Source organism: Haliaeetus albicilla, chromosome 11 (genome assembly GCF_947461875.1).
Source record: "Haliaeetus albicilla chromosome 11, bHalAlb1.1, whole genome shotgun sequence".
NCBI lineage: Eukaryota > Metazoa > Chordata > Aves > Accipitriformes > Accipitridae > Haliaeetus > Haliaeetus albicilla.
In genome coordinates, this window is record NC_091493.1 from 14082902 (window position 1) to 14100435 (window position 17534).

Consider the following 17534-nt stretch of genomic DNA (forward strand, 5'->3'; position numbering starts at 1 on the left):
TCCAAAGCCCAAGTTCAGCTGTAAAGAAGGAAGGGGATTTGAGAACTAATTTCTGATGCACTTCTCCCAGATTATGGAGGCCTCGGTATCAGTAACATATCAATGCATATGGTGGGTTAAAGAAAGACAGAAAAAAAGCTAAATACTGTTTAGCATACAAATGAGTTGGAATGCATCACTACGGAATCAAAATAAAAGATTGAAAATACATATGGTGACTATAGAAAATTAATTATTAGAGGAGGGCCATATGGAGAAAAATAATTTGCAAGAATAATACAAGCCTCATAAGAAGCTATGTTATCTTTACATCATTTTTTCAGTTTCAAATTTTATATATAAACATACAGCTTCACATATCATACTGCAGCACCTCTTACATAGTCAGATTTTTTAATTATTATCACCAATTATTCACACAGTAAAATATGTTGATCTGTTTTAGCTTACACTTAGAGGTACATAATCATTATTTTCCACGATAGCACTTCAAAACTTCCCTGTCCTTCTCCACACACTATACACATTAGACCTTTCCAATTATATCAACTGCAGTTTTATTCCTATGTAATGATGGCTCAACTTGTAAATGATTTATATAGAACTAGCCATGCACCAAATTGTATTTCCTCTTCCTAGAAAAAGGTCTGAAGATGAACAAAAGATTTAAGCTGCTGCTTTTAAATAAAACATACTGGTATCCTTCAGTTTGTACTTAGAATTACAAGTACCTGTTTTCTTTACGAAATGTGTGCTTTCAAACATATTTTTTTTATTATTTCATTTCCCTTTATGTTTATGTACCTGTCATGTTTGTGATCTCTATCATTATTATAGTGGGCAAAACAAAAAGGGGGGAAAAAAAAATCAGACTCAAGAAATATGTCAACACTTCCAGTTCCCTGTCATTCCCTCTAATCATTTAGAGCAATATAACTTCTGGTTAACACTAAATATCTAGTGATATCATTGAAGGGAGCGCTTAGCCCTATCCATATATCTTGACATTTTTAAGTGTTGCCAAATGTCTCTTCTTGCTACCACAGCTAAAGAAAATCCTCAAATAAACAAACAAACAAAAAGCATGCAAAACTGATTTCACAAAAGGCCAGGCTGGCTACTTGTTTGCAGACCTGCACCTCCATTTGCAATCCACCCCTAGCTGGGAAAGGTCCAAGTACATACAAAACATCAACCTTGCTCATCCTTGAATATTTTCCTATTATTCAACATGTATTTATTATATGGAGCCCATTGCCAGAAAAGATGGGCAGAATAACTGTGTATAATGTAAGGAACCTTCCTAGCTTTATATTTCAACTGTTTAGATTTCACAGAGAAATAACTATCGCTTGTTTTCTCATTGAGAAACAAGGTATTCCTATTGTGATGCAGAAGCAGGAGGGCAGCAGGGGGCAGAGAACAGACCTTAGTTTGTAAAATGTAAATCCAACACCAAGGGGAAAACACCAGAAAACTTGGTATACTAAGTATGCTCACACATGAGGAACTCTAAACTCTTCAGAGTTGTGTCAAGTTTTACAGGCAACACAGTACTCTCCCAAATCCGTAACGGGCAGAAATGGTGCCAGCCACAGTAACCAAAGCTTCCTCCGGGTAGTTCATTAGGTGCCCAACAGCTCACCAATGCAACCCCTCACAACCCCACACCACTCTCCCCCCCCAGAGCCACGACCAACTTTTCAAGCAGCATCCCTGGCATTCTGCTCCTTCCACATTGATGACAAGGTGACTATGGTAGCATGACCGCAAAAATCACTTTCAAAAACAAAAACACCCAAAACCACACAACTATGTGACTCATCAGTTTGGTAGCCTGCTCCAGATCAGGAATAAGTTTACATATATTTAAATACATTTAAGATGGCTGCTCGCAGATTAAAGCCAGGATTGCTTTGATCTGGCTTCCTGCTTCCCCACCCCACCACCGTGAAAGATGGAATTACCTCACTGTAAAAATACTGGCGGGGGGATTTGCACCAAAACGGAGGCTGCCCAGGCACACGCTGCTCCCTCCCTGATGTTGACGTGCGTATGGAGTATCGGGCACGTTTTCTTCTTCCAAACCGAGTCCCCCCTCGATCCCGCGCTAGCAGGATCCGAAGAGGACCTTCCATGGCATCACACGCAACGAGGCCCCAGAATGGGTCACCAGCTCTATCCCCAGCAGCTGCAATCTGCTGCTGCAGTGCAGGCTCCAGGCTGCGACTTCGAGGCAGGAGCCTGGCTGCAACGAGCTGGGCTGCCACAAGGAACCATAGCTGGACAGGGGACCTCAGGGCTCTCTGCCTCTCCTGGAATGACCCCAGCAGCTTCTTTGGCAGGACGGAAAGGGCAAAAACCAAAGGAAGGAGAGCAAATGGCAAGAACAGCAACTGTTGGTCACAAGGATTTCATATTCTTTCTATATGCAATTAGTGTGCAGAGGGAATAGCTGATTTTTAGCACCCACGCTCTTCCACATTTTAGTTGCGTTCCTTTTCTCCTGTTTAACTCCTCCCATCTTAATAAAACAAACAAAAAGCCACAGAAAAAAACCCATGTATCTGTCTTTATTTGTAAGCCAGGGAAACTGCTTTCCTTGAGTTCCAGGACCCAAAGTTGCACTAAGTTTGCTGAATTTTACCTGAAATTCTGATGCATCACATAATTTTTAGACTGTTAACATTTACATCTCGATAACCCTCATCTCTAGCTGTGCTAATTTTAGAACAATCTGAGCCAATTCTGAAAACAGAACAAAACTACTGAAGCACCATAGATAAATCTCAGTTAAAATCCTGTGCTGGCTTTTCCAAACTGATATTTGAAAACATACACCTCATCAATATTATGGATTAATATTGACTTTTACTCTTCAGCTCGCAGTATTTCTCCAGCTGTATTTAATGGTTATTACTAATTATCTGCATTTTAATTTTTCAGCATGCACATTTTTCTACTACTCTCTCCAACAGATTTCTTTTATTTTTTTTTGGCCCACTGCCCTTCCTCACAGTGTCCGTAATCCGTGGAGAAGAGATTGCTGATGGCGTTATCACAGGCAAACAGAATGAAGCTAATGGTAACAGGCACTCCTTGCTAGGTAATTATTATAGGAGAAAGAATGCAAATGAGCCCTAATCTGTCTCACACAATGGCAGAGGTCTCAGATTTGCATTAAACCTTTTGCAGCACTCTCCCAGATCGGGGACTCTGCAGATAACAATGCATCTGCAGCACAGGCTGCTCCTTCCACTCCGTGTGGTTATTAAATTGTGCCCCCAGCAGGTACAGTTGTCCCTGAATGACTTTCCCCTCCCCCTTCATTGCTCAGGTCCCCTCCTCTTTCCCTCTTTCCCCCTCAGCTTTGCTGGAAAAAAGGGTAATTGTGCATGCCATTTGGCTTGATTCATGTTTACAATGAAGAAGAAGAAAGCGCTCTTTGGTAATTACAAGAGAGGAATGGACATCAGGAAATCTCCGCTCTATTCCCAGCTATGTCATTTACTTGCCGGGGGACTGCAGGGAAATAACTTTGCTTTTCTGTGCATCCATGTGTTCAGCTAGAAATATAGGGTTGACATTCATAGTGGCCCAACAGACTCTTTCATTTTACAGTGGCATCTGCTGAACACTTTCAGGAAGCAAATGCTAGACTTTGCTTGTGTCCAGGTTGAGCTCATGATAAGCTGCGGTCCTTCAGAAGAACCACTGCCTAGATCTCAATTCCCCATCTGATAATAGGTTGTAAAGATTGATATTCTTTTCCAGGACCATGTCCTGCTATAAAAGGACCTAAACTAACACCTGCCAGTTGGTACTATGCTCAGTGCCCACAAAGGTGTATGCCCACTAGCAGATCTTACAAGAAGGTGTAGGAATTATGTTTGAAGTGCTCTGATCACAGGTCACATAGCATCAGGACAAAACACCATTTTCTCAAACCTTATAACCTCTAGTGTCTTCCATTATGGCTTGTTTGGATTAGGAGCATGGGAGTCAAATGTACTGAGCCTTCCCCAAGGGAGCCCCCAGTTTGAAGGCAAACCTCCTTACTAGGATGCAAGGTCAAGCAGACATTTTCAACACAAGTGCTTCCTTGAACACTTATTTTCTCCCAAGACATTTTGGTCAAATAAGCCAAAATACAATAATATTTTATTTCCAAAATTGCCACAGATACTTTCTTGTCTATCAACAAGAAAATGGAGACTACCAAACTCTCTATAAATGGGTATATAAAGTAACTTCTCGGCACGTAAAAAAACCCAAACCCAAACCAAGATGAACCACCAAATTCAGCTGCACATCATCACTACTGTTTCAGTAGCAATCTTCAGTTTTGAATTTATATCTGAAATACTAACCATATGCAAAGACTTACTTCTTGGAAATCTGTTATTAGGCAGGTGTCACGCTAACTCAAATTAAAGTAATTTCACAAATAATTAAAAGATACTTGCTAACAAGTTATTGATATAAGGTATAAAGCAGCTACAGTTAATTAAGGTCCACTAAGTGTATGGGGACCACTGATGTCTGAAAGAAAATGCCCTTTTTCAGATTCCTTATACTAAGTGGGAGGGGGGAATAATCAAAACTGGATTCCGCAAGCACCATATGCAACTATTTTCATTTCTTTTCAACCAAGAATTTGGGGACTTCTGTAAGACTGTATCAAACAACTTAAATTTGAGTCCTAACCACAGATGTTTACAGTCTTCTATGCCAGGCCTTGACTGAGACACTGAGGGAACCCCAAGAGCCAAAAAAATTCAAGCAGTCACCAAAAAACAGCACAATGTCACATGATGAGATACCATCACTCTCAATTACACCATTCAGATACATCCATCACCCATTCTATTTGCTCTGGAGACAGCTACATGCACTTTGTTCTTCCATCTAAAAGGTTTTTTTTTCTTCCTTTCTGAATTTACCAATGCCAATACTGGCAAGCAGTTCCTCTGGAAAACAGCTGTTGGTATTTTTAGAGCCTCCTTAGCTGTCTAGATTGAGTAAGTACTCTAAGTATAGTCCTTACTAAACTATTGCCAGAAATTAACAAATGGATTTATTTTTTTTTAAGTAATAGTTAAAAAACCCCACAGCTATAGAAAGGGCTATAGTATTATAATGCCATGTAACAAGTTATTTTTTCAATAATCAAAGTTTTGCTCATTTCCATCTATTGGAGCAGTAGATACGGCAGTGCTACTTCTTTATGCAATTACTGGATTATGCTATGCTTGTCTCTAAATCAGACCAGCAGATTGCTAGGATCCTCAACCAACAGCAGCATTGGGCTTAAGTACTATATAGTACAGTCATTACACCTAAACAATCAGTAGCTAGTTAAAAAAACTGTACTTATTTTTAAGTGATGCTTCAGCTCTATTATGATACTGAGTTTCTCTGAAAGGATCTTCTCCCATTTGCACTGACATTTAAGGCTCTTGCCACTTGGAAAGACTGAGGTGGTGCAGTGTTATAAATGAGCACTCTTTACATCAGAAAAGCAAAAGCCGTCTTGCATGATTAGTTCACGTTAAACAAGGAGATTTTAATTCAACTTTCTCATAAAGCTGCAAACATTTTCCCATGTAATCTTTCTGCTAACTTTCCAACACTAGAAAGCATTTCATTCAGAACACTGCAGCGATAGAAGAAGGGGGTATTTTTAAATCATCAAGGTACGACAGGTATCAGAACCTACAATTTCTTACACTTCTGAGATGCTTAGGTCCAGATTTGTCACTGATCTCTAGGCTGCTCCTCCCCAGGGACCAGTTACTAACAACCACCTAGTGGTGCCATTCTGATATATGCATAAAAGCCTTCTTCCAAATCCAGATGTACTTGTAGAGAGCCTCGGATTAGAGCCTTCGATGCTCACGCTCACTTGAAAATCAGAGATTACCGTGCTGTTGCTAGACCAGCAAAAGCATCAGGGCAGAGAAAGTCAGGCGGGACAGCCCAAACCAATTTCACTGCCACCTGAACACACTCCGCTGACTCTGCCTGCAGCGGACACAGCTATCTCACACCTCCTCCTGCCTGCAGACCTGGGGGGTGGCCGCCCTGGAGGACGGGGGGAGCAGGGAGCACAGATGCCTTCACGGGGAACTACTGCTCACCCCCTGGCCCCCAGCCCATCCCTAAGCCATGCACTTCAGGACCGCTCTCACATTAAGCATTAACTCAACCAGTTCAGCTGTGTTGCGGAGTAGCCAGTCAAATATTTACAAGGTTTTTAGAAGGTGCTAGATTAACCTCATCCTTTCAGTATAAAGACAAGGTCCAAGATTTCGTACTGGTTTTCACACCCAGAAGTTACAATTCTGAAGCTTTGAGACTGGCAACACAAAGTTGTTAGAAAGAAAAAACCAAACAGGAAAACTAAGAGGGACTCAATGCATACTGTAGACAAAATATTGGCACCACATACAGCGCTGGCAAGTAGAGCAGCATGCTGTGCTCCTCAAGGGGACAGCGAGTAAAATTCAGCTCCTAGAGCTGGTGATTGCAACCTCACCTGAACAGCAGCTTTCCCTTTGCAAGCTCGTCTCTAGGGCATTCTATGGTAAAGACAAAAATTGCCCGTGTGCTTCCAAGGATCTCAACAGCTTTCCCCCCTCCCCGCCATTCTCACCAGCCTTTTGAGAGTTTCCCTCTATAGTAGCGTTCTCCATTTCAGGGATTCAACCTTTCAACTGAAGCAAGCGAGATCACTTATACTCTTGAACCGGTGGAGCTGCCAGCCTCCCTTTTGTTGCAAAGGGATTTACACTTGAATGGCCGCGGGAAGCACAGTCTTTTAAGGAAAGGCTGGTGGGGGGAAGACAATTTACTTGCCAGCATCCTATCCTCAAATCACGTTTATCTACCAGCTCAGCTTCTCCAGTTCACAGAACTACAGCAACCTTCTCACATCACTGTTTTTTAAGTAGTCTGCTGTGAGGTGACTTTTATGAACAAATTGCTAATTTGAGTTTACTTCAGAAAGGATCTTTATACATAGGCATAAGTGAAGTTAATTTCAAGCCAAAATGTAGACGTTTACATAAATTTAATTTAGCCCAGAGTAAGTGATTTCATCATTCCACAAAGCTTCCCTCTTCATACACGTGTGTTCTTTTTGTCATTCACTTCGCCTATGACATTTTAGTTATTTCCTACTATAGCCCTGCATTGCCGTGCACATTGTAGCACATCGGATGGCTTCTACAGCTTTTCAAGAGAGGCACTGGGGAACACCGCAACGGCATAGATGCACTGCTGAGGGCAGAAGATCATTCGAACAAGAGTAAGCAAGTCTGCTCCAGTTTAATGGCCAGTGACACGCTGGCTTTGGCCTTCCACCTAAACATATACCAAGTAGCACATCCCTGGTGCATTTCTGTTCCTAAGTTGCAAATTGGTAGACAACTACTCATTGTTTTCAGGCTATGTTACCAGTTACCAGGCAGTATTGTATTGCTGCCTTTCAAACAGCTTCACTCTCCTGTAAATCCACACAGGGTTCTTGCTTGCTTGCTTGCTGTGTAAGCATAAAGCCTGCTATCTCCAAAGGAAAATAACAGCATCCCAAGTATGAAAGTTGGCAAATGCTAGTCTCTGGCGTAGAGAAAGATCTGTAAGGAACATTTCTTCTGTTTAAAATGTTACACCTGCTTCCGATTTGATTCCATCTCCTGCATTCTGAATTGGCCACACGCTGAAACACAGAGCGCACAGTGGCTGCATAGTATAGCAAGAAAAAGGCTAGTGCGCTCCAAACCTGGTGGCAAACCAGTCCCCAGGAAAACCACATGTGCCAGAGACCAACTATTTTGCATTTTGCTTACTGCTAATAAAGCTGCTTCACTTCATTAAAAGCAGCTTATCATTTTACCTACTCACTCTGATTAATTAACCTCTGGTTAAAATGAATGAGCACTTGATTTGAGGATTCTATTAATGTGACACCGGTGAACTACCACTTGCATACTTCCATCCTTTCCCTTTTATTCTCCATTCTCCCTGTACCAACAGTGTCTTATTAGGCCATTTGGACTGACACCCCCAGTACCTTTTGAGCATACCACAAACGCTTTTATAGAGAGAGGTGAGGAAGGAAAGGTCCCACAGTCCAAAACTCATCCAAGGCTCAATTTCCCTGCTGGAATATACAGATGGGTATCATCTACTTCTCACTGTAATTATGATCACAAGCTTGGAAAGAAACAGCATGGAAAGAAGAGCGAGCCAGGGAAATACACTGCGTTGCAGGGAACAGGGGGAAAACAACAATACCATTAATACATAAAACTGATTTGTCTTTCCACAATAAAATAATTTTAAATATGAAGCACAAACAGCAGTCAGTTCCATCTAAAAACCTGACTTTCTTAGAGAGCGAAGAACTTTCTTCCAAGCCAAATACCATGTGCTGTATATGAATAAAGACAGCTTCTGCTACAGTATATGCCTACAGATTTCACAGTTGGATATTACCGCCAAAATCTCAATTTCTAACAGCAAAAAACGTATGTTACCATTCTTTAGCCAAGCATCCAAAGACTGAAATATATCATAGCTGCTCATTTTGCTGGCAAACAGTGCTTTGCTTCACATACCCAATTTTCACCTCTATTCAATTGATTTTTTGAATGCCACAAATACCCAAAGGTGTTTGGGAAGTTAAAAAAAAAAAACAAAACCCCACCAACCCACCCACCTTCCCTTTTTCTTCCTTTATTCTCCTTGAAAAGTTAAGCATCCATTCTTTTGCAACAATACCCAGAGAGAGGACAGAAAGATCATTAGGCCTAACTGTAACAAATTCATAGTCTGAGGGAGGAGTGGAGGAGAAGACGGTGACAGGAAGGGGAAATAAAAGTTCCTGGGTCATCCTAACATTTAGGTCTAAATTTCTGTTCAATCAAGGTAAGCCATAGGTAGAATATTACCAAAGTGACTAGAAACTTTGTATTTATGTTACAAGCAATTTAAGAGGTCTCTTTCACGAGAAGAGTGTGTTTAGGTTATGAACCCTAGACTATAAGAACAAGCCTGAAATTCAAGGTCCAGCCAGACAAGGCTGTATGTGGGAAGGCACCAAAGGAAGATCTGGTTTACATCACACAGCAGGGCAGTAAGTGACCATGAGTCACCGATGCACTTCATCTGGCTTTTAAGACCATCAGCACCAGATCAAAAATGTTTCAGACTACACGTTACAAAGCACTTCCCAGTATAAATTGACCTAGCCAGTTCAAATCGTCACAGAATTTTCTAGACAAAATTTGTTCCTAACACAAGGCTTCCGGCAGGATCAAATATCTTCTGTCCTGCAGCTAACAAGACGTTAGTGCAGCTCTCTACCATAATGCCTGGGCTAATTGAACAGGAGCCTTCCCATGGGGTAAGCCCAAAAGGGATGAGACACCATGAACAATCCCCGCCACCACCACCTGAGCTGTAAGTAAGTAGCACCCAGTCCTCCCAAAGCCCCAGGCGGTACCACATTTTCTAGACCTTAAACCATGTGTACACCAGGCACAGTAGAGAAGGGACAAACAAAACTGGGAAACGTGGTTTTGAAACATCAGCTCATGATTTTTGGGTTCATTCTTCAAAATACTTGTTTTAGGGAAGAAAAATTCTGCTGGTTTGGTTTTTGTTATTAATTATTTTTGAATGAGCAAATTGTTGAAAAGTCACAGGCATCTTTGCATAGCTGAAGGATGGAGCAGTATGCACCCAGATGGGTTTTTCCCTACCAGAAGAGGACAGTCATTGCTTGTAGGGAAATCAGGCAACAAACCACGTCTTTTTCCACTGCTAACTTCAACAACAGCATTCAAATCTTATTTGGGCCTTCCAGCTTTCTTTTTGAGGGACTAACAAGTAATATAAGCAAAAGCAAAATACCAAAACCTGCCACCTACACTAACACCCATGCGTTACACTTTGTTCCTCTCAGCTACTAATCATGGATTAGCACCACAGGCTCTTTCCAAAAACTCCTCCCTGCAGACTGTCCATTTGTACTCCCAGTGCTCTGCAGCAGCCACTGAAAGTCACTCAAGCCAGAGCTCCTTCTAGCAGGCTCGCGAAGCTCCAGAGCGCATAAGAAGCCACCTCCATGCTCAGGCCAATTACTTACACACCAGGGGTGATGGCGGGCAGAGATCTGGCCTCCAGAAGCATCCCTTCAACCCCTGGGAGTGAATGCAAAGAGCAGTCGACCAATGACCCAACTGCAGTTCGTCAGTGGGTGGCAGGGGAGGAAAGGAGGCCCCAGCACAAGGGAACACACCACTCCATGTAGCAGTTACTTCTAAATAAGTAAACTCAGTTTTATATTCAGAGGTAGGTCTGCACACCTACCTCAAACATGATGACCGTGAGGAGTACCAAAGACTCCACTGCATTAAGGACAACTGAGGCAGGCAGATCGTAACTGCTGAAACTGGAGGAAAGCCAAGCGACCCAGAGCTAGCTCTGCTAACACCAAAGAACTGAAGGGTTTTAACCAGTGACAACAAATGGTCATTGCCATAGCTACACTCCACTGCAGAGGGGAGGGGGAAGACAGTACCTTCTCACCCTCCACACAGATGCAGATGCCTTGAGGCAAGCCCTTGCAGCCTTTTCACCACCTCTCCCCTGCAACCCTCTTTGCTTATTCACTTTGTGGGGCCTGTGGGTCTGCCCTCAGAAAAGAGCTGACCCAGACAACTGAAAGGATAAGTACATTCTAAATCACGGCTCTTACTACCTTTCTAACCCAGCTTCTTGTGCCTAGACATGCCAGATTTTTACTCTGCTTCTTTCATATACAAGGTCTAAGAAAAATTAAGACCAAGTTAATTTCAGCTCCGAACTCTCCACTTTCTGTGCATTTAAAACTGTCAAAGGTGTTTAAGACCATCTTTTTGGAGGTACAATATAAGCATCCAGCTTTCTGATTTATTTATTTTTTTAAACATGTTACATAGTAAACAGATTCTAAATGTACAAATGACCTGAACAATGACTGCTGGAATGGAAATTGGTTTTCTTCTCCAATAGTTTTTGAGATTTAAATCTTGTCCATATCAAAATAAAAAACTAAAACCCGTAACCTTCATGAAATGAAAATCAGAAAAATATCAAAGGTTTCATTAAAAAACAAGAGAGCACAGGCTTATTATAAAGTTAATTAAGTACTTAAAGGCCTTAAGCAGTGGTAAAGTCCTGATTTAAACTGGGAGACTGTTAAGGCTTTGCAAACTGAAGACTCTGGAAGAACCTGTCATCCTCTCATATGGTGCAATATAGCTTTGACAGACACTTCATTTTACTGAATACAGTCACTGAATGAGAAATCCTAACCCCAAACTTATCTCAAAGGACTCGAGGGGAAAAAAAATCCAAGACTTGAAACAAACACCTTGTTGAAATGCTCTACAAATGCTCAAGAGCTATGGACTTCATTTATACATGAAAAGAGAAATACAAACAGGGTAAGCTTCCCACTGACAGGCAAGTTATTACAGACATGCTGCTTAACATATCAGTGTCACCCACCTGAAATGTTAGCTAGCAGCAGTATCACCTTTTCTTTGGAGATGGTTCAGGTTGATACAAATAAGAGAGGGGAGAGAACAGGGGGAAATAATGAGGGAAATAAAAGTGCTTTCAAAAAAATCAGTGCAAAATCATCATTCTAGATGCACTGATAAGAAATACAACTTCTGAAACAATCTGAACAGAGGTATGGTTGCTTTTTCCAGGAAAAAAAAAAAATAGAAAATTATCTTTGCCCAAATTTAGTTAGAGGAAATGGGGGAGGAAAGCACAGCATTAAAGGCAGCAAACAAAACCCAGCAAACTGTGGGCCTTGTCCCTGCCCTGCCTCTCCCCTCTGTCCCCTTCAACATTTCCAATCTGGGAAGGGGTATATGCTTCCCATCCTCCACCTTTCCTGAACCTGCCCTAGTCCAGCACATGGGCAAGAATTTCCCTGTTCATTGGTTCTCAAATTTCACTATCACATCCAGCCTCACCTCTGAAGCTTTTCACCCCAAGGAATACAGTCTGCATGGTTGCATTTGATGATACAGACTCTGCTGCTTAAATACCATACGTTTGCAGACAGTTAAAGCATGTTTTACAAAGGTACCATAAAGAAGTTTAGCAACATACATTTCCTGGGCACGCAAGTTGCTGCAGCAGCTGGAAAGTGACCCTGTCCAACACGGGGACAGTTTCCCTCTCCTCGCGAGGACAGAAAGGAGCGCACAGAGACAAGGTGTTTGTGCTGGAGCCGTTCCCAAACCACGGCTTTGGAGGGACGATCCATCTCACATGTTGCAACTCAGGAAGCACATGCAGGGGAAGGAGGAGGGGAGCAGCAGGCAAGGAAGGAGTCCCCTCCAAATTTCCAGTGCTCTGTGAGAGGGACAAATGGATGCATCCAGCCAGAGGGAAATGGCAGTGGGCTGGGCACGGCCTCTCGGTTGACCCTATGAATCGAGCAGAGGCACTGGGCTCCACTGCACATCACTGCGTAAGATGTGTGCTGGGAGGGAGACAATAACAACTGATGCCCACGATCCTGCAAAACAGCTTGCAAAGCTTGTGCTTCCCTCAGCCCCCAACCCAGGGAGATTGAAGGCATTCAGAAACTGTACAAAAACTCGGCTGGAGGTACGAATCTTAATAGCAACTTTCCTCCACACCTGCAGCTCAGCCAAGCCTCCCACATCCCAGTGTGCCCCAAAATTCTGCGTTTCAAAGGAATTCTACAGAGCCTTCACTTGTCTGGGAGAAAACAGGTTCAGATGCCACAAGGCAGCTTCTGCAGGCTCCTCTCAGCACGCCGGAGTGTCAGTGGCAGAGGCAATGCCTGCCTGCAACAGCACAGGCAGCTGCATTATTTAGTCTGGCACCAAGGAGAAAAGCTATCATCCATTTTTAAGTTAGATTCAGGAAACCAGCTGGGGACCAGCGATTGCCATTTTTGAAGTGCAAGAAGAGGAGTGTAACCAGCCTTTCCATAGTAACAAAGATTAGCGGCCTGGAGTCTGACACTCCTCCTGCATTAAAAGATAGGAGACAAAGAGATAGACAGGTAATTACATACAAGGAGCCCTGGGGAAACTGCAAACTCCTCGAGAACCCTTTAGCTGGTCTGTATGTTTCTCCCTGTCTCTGCCTCAGCTGAAGGTTTCCAAGAAACATTTGCCCATTAGGTCATTAGCTTTATTGCAGAAGGTAGCCAGGCAGCTAGTAGCGGCCGTTCAATAAAGACCTAGCTTGCCTCTGCACCGCCAAGAATGAGATAGAGAATGAGAAAGAGAACATCCCAAGGCACATTACCTGTCTGCAGCTTATCCTTGATAAGTTAGTGTACTTAGTCAGTCTGAGGGGTCTGACAAATGAACTCTGACAAATCTCACTGGGGCAATTTAAGACATTATTGCATCGCACTGTCTTCCCAAACCCTTCACAAAGGTTAGCACCACAGAGCAAATCTGGCAGAAAAAATTTATATCACCATTGGCCTCCCCAAGTCAGAGCCTAGCAAGTCAGCATAAACCCCTTCTCAGAGCTGGTTTAAGTTAAGACATCAACTGTGAACTGGAATGGCTGAGGTCTAGACAGAAGATATTGCCTCCACTACAAGGAGCGTTAACATCTATCACAAAGATGGAATGGGAAATGACATCTCAAAGCACTGCAGCCAGTTCCTAAGCAAATACAAATCTAAACATTCAGTTTTGGTACTAAAATATATATCCAATTTGTCTAGCTACTGACTTGAGTCTACTCATGCAGCTCAGGATGCTCTATGAATCACAGCACTAATTTTTTGTACTTTATACATTCTGACACATAAATTGAATGTCTCGAAGTGGAAAGACGGACACGGATTACATGTGGATCACATCACCAGATAACTACAAAATTTAATTGCTTAGAAGTATTACAAAAAACGCACTGCTGCATTTGAACTCTCACCTACCATATTTTGCACTTCTGCCCAAAACTAAAAGAAGTCTGGAGGTGAAGAATTGCCACCTGTTACCAACTCTTCACAAAACACACTACCCAGAGCTACAGCTGGGGTTCCAGCTGATTCCTGTCTTATCTGTCAGTGGTACAAGCAGCCATGAAACCATGAAGAACCCCAGAGAAGACAATCATGTTTAAAAAAAAAACCAAACAAAAACCAGCAACAAAACAACCAAAAATCTGTATTTATCTGATTAGATGTACATGTATGACAATAATAAAAGCAGCACTTTTTGAGACACGATTCTTCAGTTTGGCTTCTCCAAACCTAACTATTGTCTTTTCATCTAAACTGATACTCAGACAAAGATTTAGTTAATTAGTCTGCAATACAACAGTTACATAATTTTTTTCTCTGCAAGCATTTAAAATATATCTCATCTTCTAGTTTTTCCCAAGGGACTGTATCCTGCACATAGAAGTAAAGGGAGAAGTACACAAAGCTTCTGTTTGCATCACACTGTTAGAAGGGCAATCCACATTAACCAGAAGACTTGTCTAAACTCTATGTAGACAAGCTTCTTCTAACATCACTGTCCTTTCCAGAAGGAGCTGAGCAGGCAAGACACCTCAAAAAGCAGATAACAATTACCTCTTACCTTTCTGAAGAGGCCGCTGCCAATTAGCACATTCCTGGAGCTTCTAATTCAGGCAAGAAGAAAGGAGAGGGAAAGGAAAAAAAAAAAAAAAAAAAAGAAAGAAAAAAAAAAAGAAAGAGCAGGGAGCCGTTTCCTTCCTCAGCACAACGGTATTTCCTATGGAGCGGAAAAAAAAGAAGAAAAAAAGAAAGAAACAAGTATTAGCTTTCATGCTTTTTGAAGAGGCTACAGATAACAACCACCCCTTGGAAGGGCTACTGTGCCTCTCCTCCAGTTCCAAAATACCAACTTGGTGTCCTGTATTTTCTCCATCTATCACCACCTCATCAAAATATGAAATATGAAGGTTAAGTCACCTACTACTAAGAAAAACAAAGATGGATTCATGTCAGAACGGGATAAAGTCTCATACTAGAATGGGATAAGGTCCCATTCAAAAATATACTTGAGCACTCATTCTATTAACTAAATATGCTTCAGCCAAGCTCACACCCACTTCTGTAAAAATTCAAATGAACCACATTTACTATCAAAAGAGTTGGCATAAGGCAAATTCCAACATGCATACTGAACATACAGGTATATACTGACATTTAAGTGCTTATGTACTCTTTCCTGCAAGGATCATACCTAGAATTATGAGGTATATGCAACTAATCATAACGTCTATTTCTTTTTAAGACAACTACTCTTTTTCTTAAGACAATCTATTTTCTTAAAACGACCTATTCCGGCTATATTGAATCTTTCAGTAACAATAAGAGAAAAAAAATATTAAGTATCAGAATGAAGGGAAAGGGAACCAAAAAGCCTTTTCGTGACTAAAGGTATGTTGTGGTTTAAGCCCAGTCGGTAACAAAACAAAACAAAACAAAACAAAACAAAACTGCGCCACACAAACCCATAACAAGATACCACTTAGAAATTCAGCTTCACTCCCATAAAACCATAATCCCTCACCTCAGACCATCTCTCTCTGCGCCCGACTCCTAACGTGAATTTAAAGGCTTACAGACACCCAGATTTAATGGGCCCCTCCCTACCTCCAGTACCTGCCTTTGATGAAAGGCAGGAAAATCAAGTGGAAAATTATTTTAAAGGGTGCATGCAAGACATTAACGTATTTGAGGAAACGGCAATCAAGGTTTTCCATGGGGAACGAGCAAAGGGAAACACAACCAGTCTGTTCTCTGTCACATTCTGTTGGCTTATATACATACAGAAAACTCTACCCTTTTTTGTCCCATGGAAAATCTGAATGCAAGTTCTTAAAATAAGGAAAAAGGTCTATGCTACCTTACATTTCCCCACACACCTCTCTCATCCCTCAAAAAGATAATTATCCCATCTGCTAACAGCATGCAACCGCATATGGATCCTAGTCTCTTGAAAGAGATTTTATACAAGGAGCCCCAACAGATAGGAAACAAAATAAAAGGCAGCACTCCCATCACAGCACCTCCCTCAAAGCCGACCATGTCTGTCCAATTCTAAATGGCCACAGTTCCTGCATTTCTCTAGGGAACAAAAGCTCTCTGCTCCTCTCTTCCTGTCAGCAAGACTTAAAGCTGCAAGAATAATTCTATCCAGATTCCCCTCTAGATAGGCAATGATTTAAAGAATTCATGAAGTAACAGTGGCAGTGTAAATAAACAATGAAAAACTAAATAAAGATCACAGAAGACGACACACAGAAAATGTGCACTGAGTACACTAACGAGTGATTCAAAGCCTTTTCTGCCTTATGCTAGGCCTATTTATGGGTGACCGTAACCACCTGACAATGCGAAAGAATGGATCCTGACACAAAACCATACCTGCTCAAAAACCTGCCTCCTCAACCTCCTCCCTAAAGGGAAACCTTCCCACACTGTTTAATTCCACTGCCTCGATATCTTACACTCCTCAGTCGCATTTCTGCTTTGTCAGATTTCAGCCCTCTTATACTAATTGATGCCAAGCAACTTAAGCCAACACCTGGAGTACTCAAATTGTTATACTTTTTAATTTAAAGAGTGCTACAGCCCTCATTGTGGGGTCAGGAAAAGAAATGACCCTCAGTGAATTGCTCCTGACATGTGTACATCCTGAGGCTAAGTGCTAATCAATACTTACTGAGCAGCCCAGCACAGACCAGGTTGCAAAATACAAGGGGGGGGGGGGAATTGTATGCCCCCCAACCACACACTGGTTTTGTATCCCTAAATCAAATGGTATAATTTGCTTTTCTTTTTCATTTTCATTTTTCATTAAATCAAAAGGATGCTTTAGACAGCATTTTTGTCCCTGCTAAGAGACACCCCCCCCCCCATGTATGCCAGGTAAAGTCTGCTAAGAATTGATACACTGGTTACATTTCAAGTGTTCAAAAATTTTACACTTTCATCCTCTTACTGGTAGAAGAAATAATTTAAAGCAGATGTACAAGATTTGGAGGAAGCATATTTTTAACCAAACGTAAAATCAAGAGGTGGCAAAGTGCAAAAAATGAAAGTTTTTTAACAACATTCTCAGGACAGAAATCTGTCCTAAGTGCCACTTAGTGATTTAGCTTTGACTCAGCATTACTTGCCCCAGAGAAGGTGAGATTGCTCTGTTTGCAAATCCTCAGGCAAGGGGAAAAAAAAAATTAAAAAAACCTAAGTGAAATAATGCATTACCCAAAAGTCAAACTCTAAGCAGAGAAACCTAGTGAAATGACTTACAATACCAAAAGACTTGACTAAATTTCTGGCAGGGCCAGAGATAATTTGTATAAGAAAAATGTCAAAATGTTTTGGGTATACAGCCATTACAGGAAGGAAACAAACAGAAAACTGGGAAACACTGTATCGAAACCCAACAAATCGTTGACATCAACATTAGATAAATGAAGAGGCATATGTT

At 41.7% G+C, this 17534-nt stretch overlaps 1 protein-coding gene across 2 annotated transcripts in view; it reads right to left on the reverse strand.

Annotated features, from left to right (window-relative positions):
- ZMIZ1 (zinc finger MIZ-type containing 1) overlaps nt 1-17534 on the reverse strand; it is a 361777-nt gene that overhangs the window by 295864 nt on the left and 48379 nt on the right. For both annotated transcript variants that reach the window (XM_069796202.1, XM_069796192.1), the window contains exon 2: nt 14649-14804. The gene's annotated coding sequence lies outside the window, so the exon portion shown is untranslated. The remainder of the gene's footprint in view (nt 1-14648; nt 14805-17534) is intronic.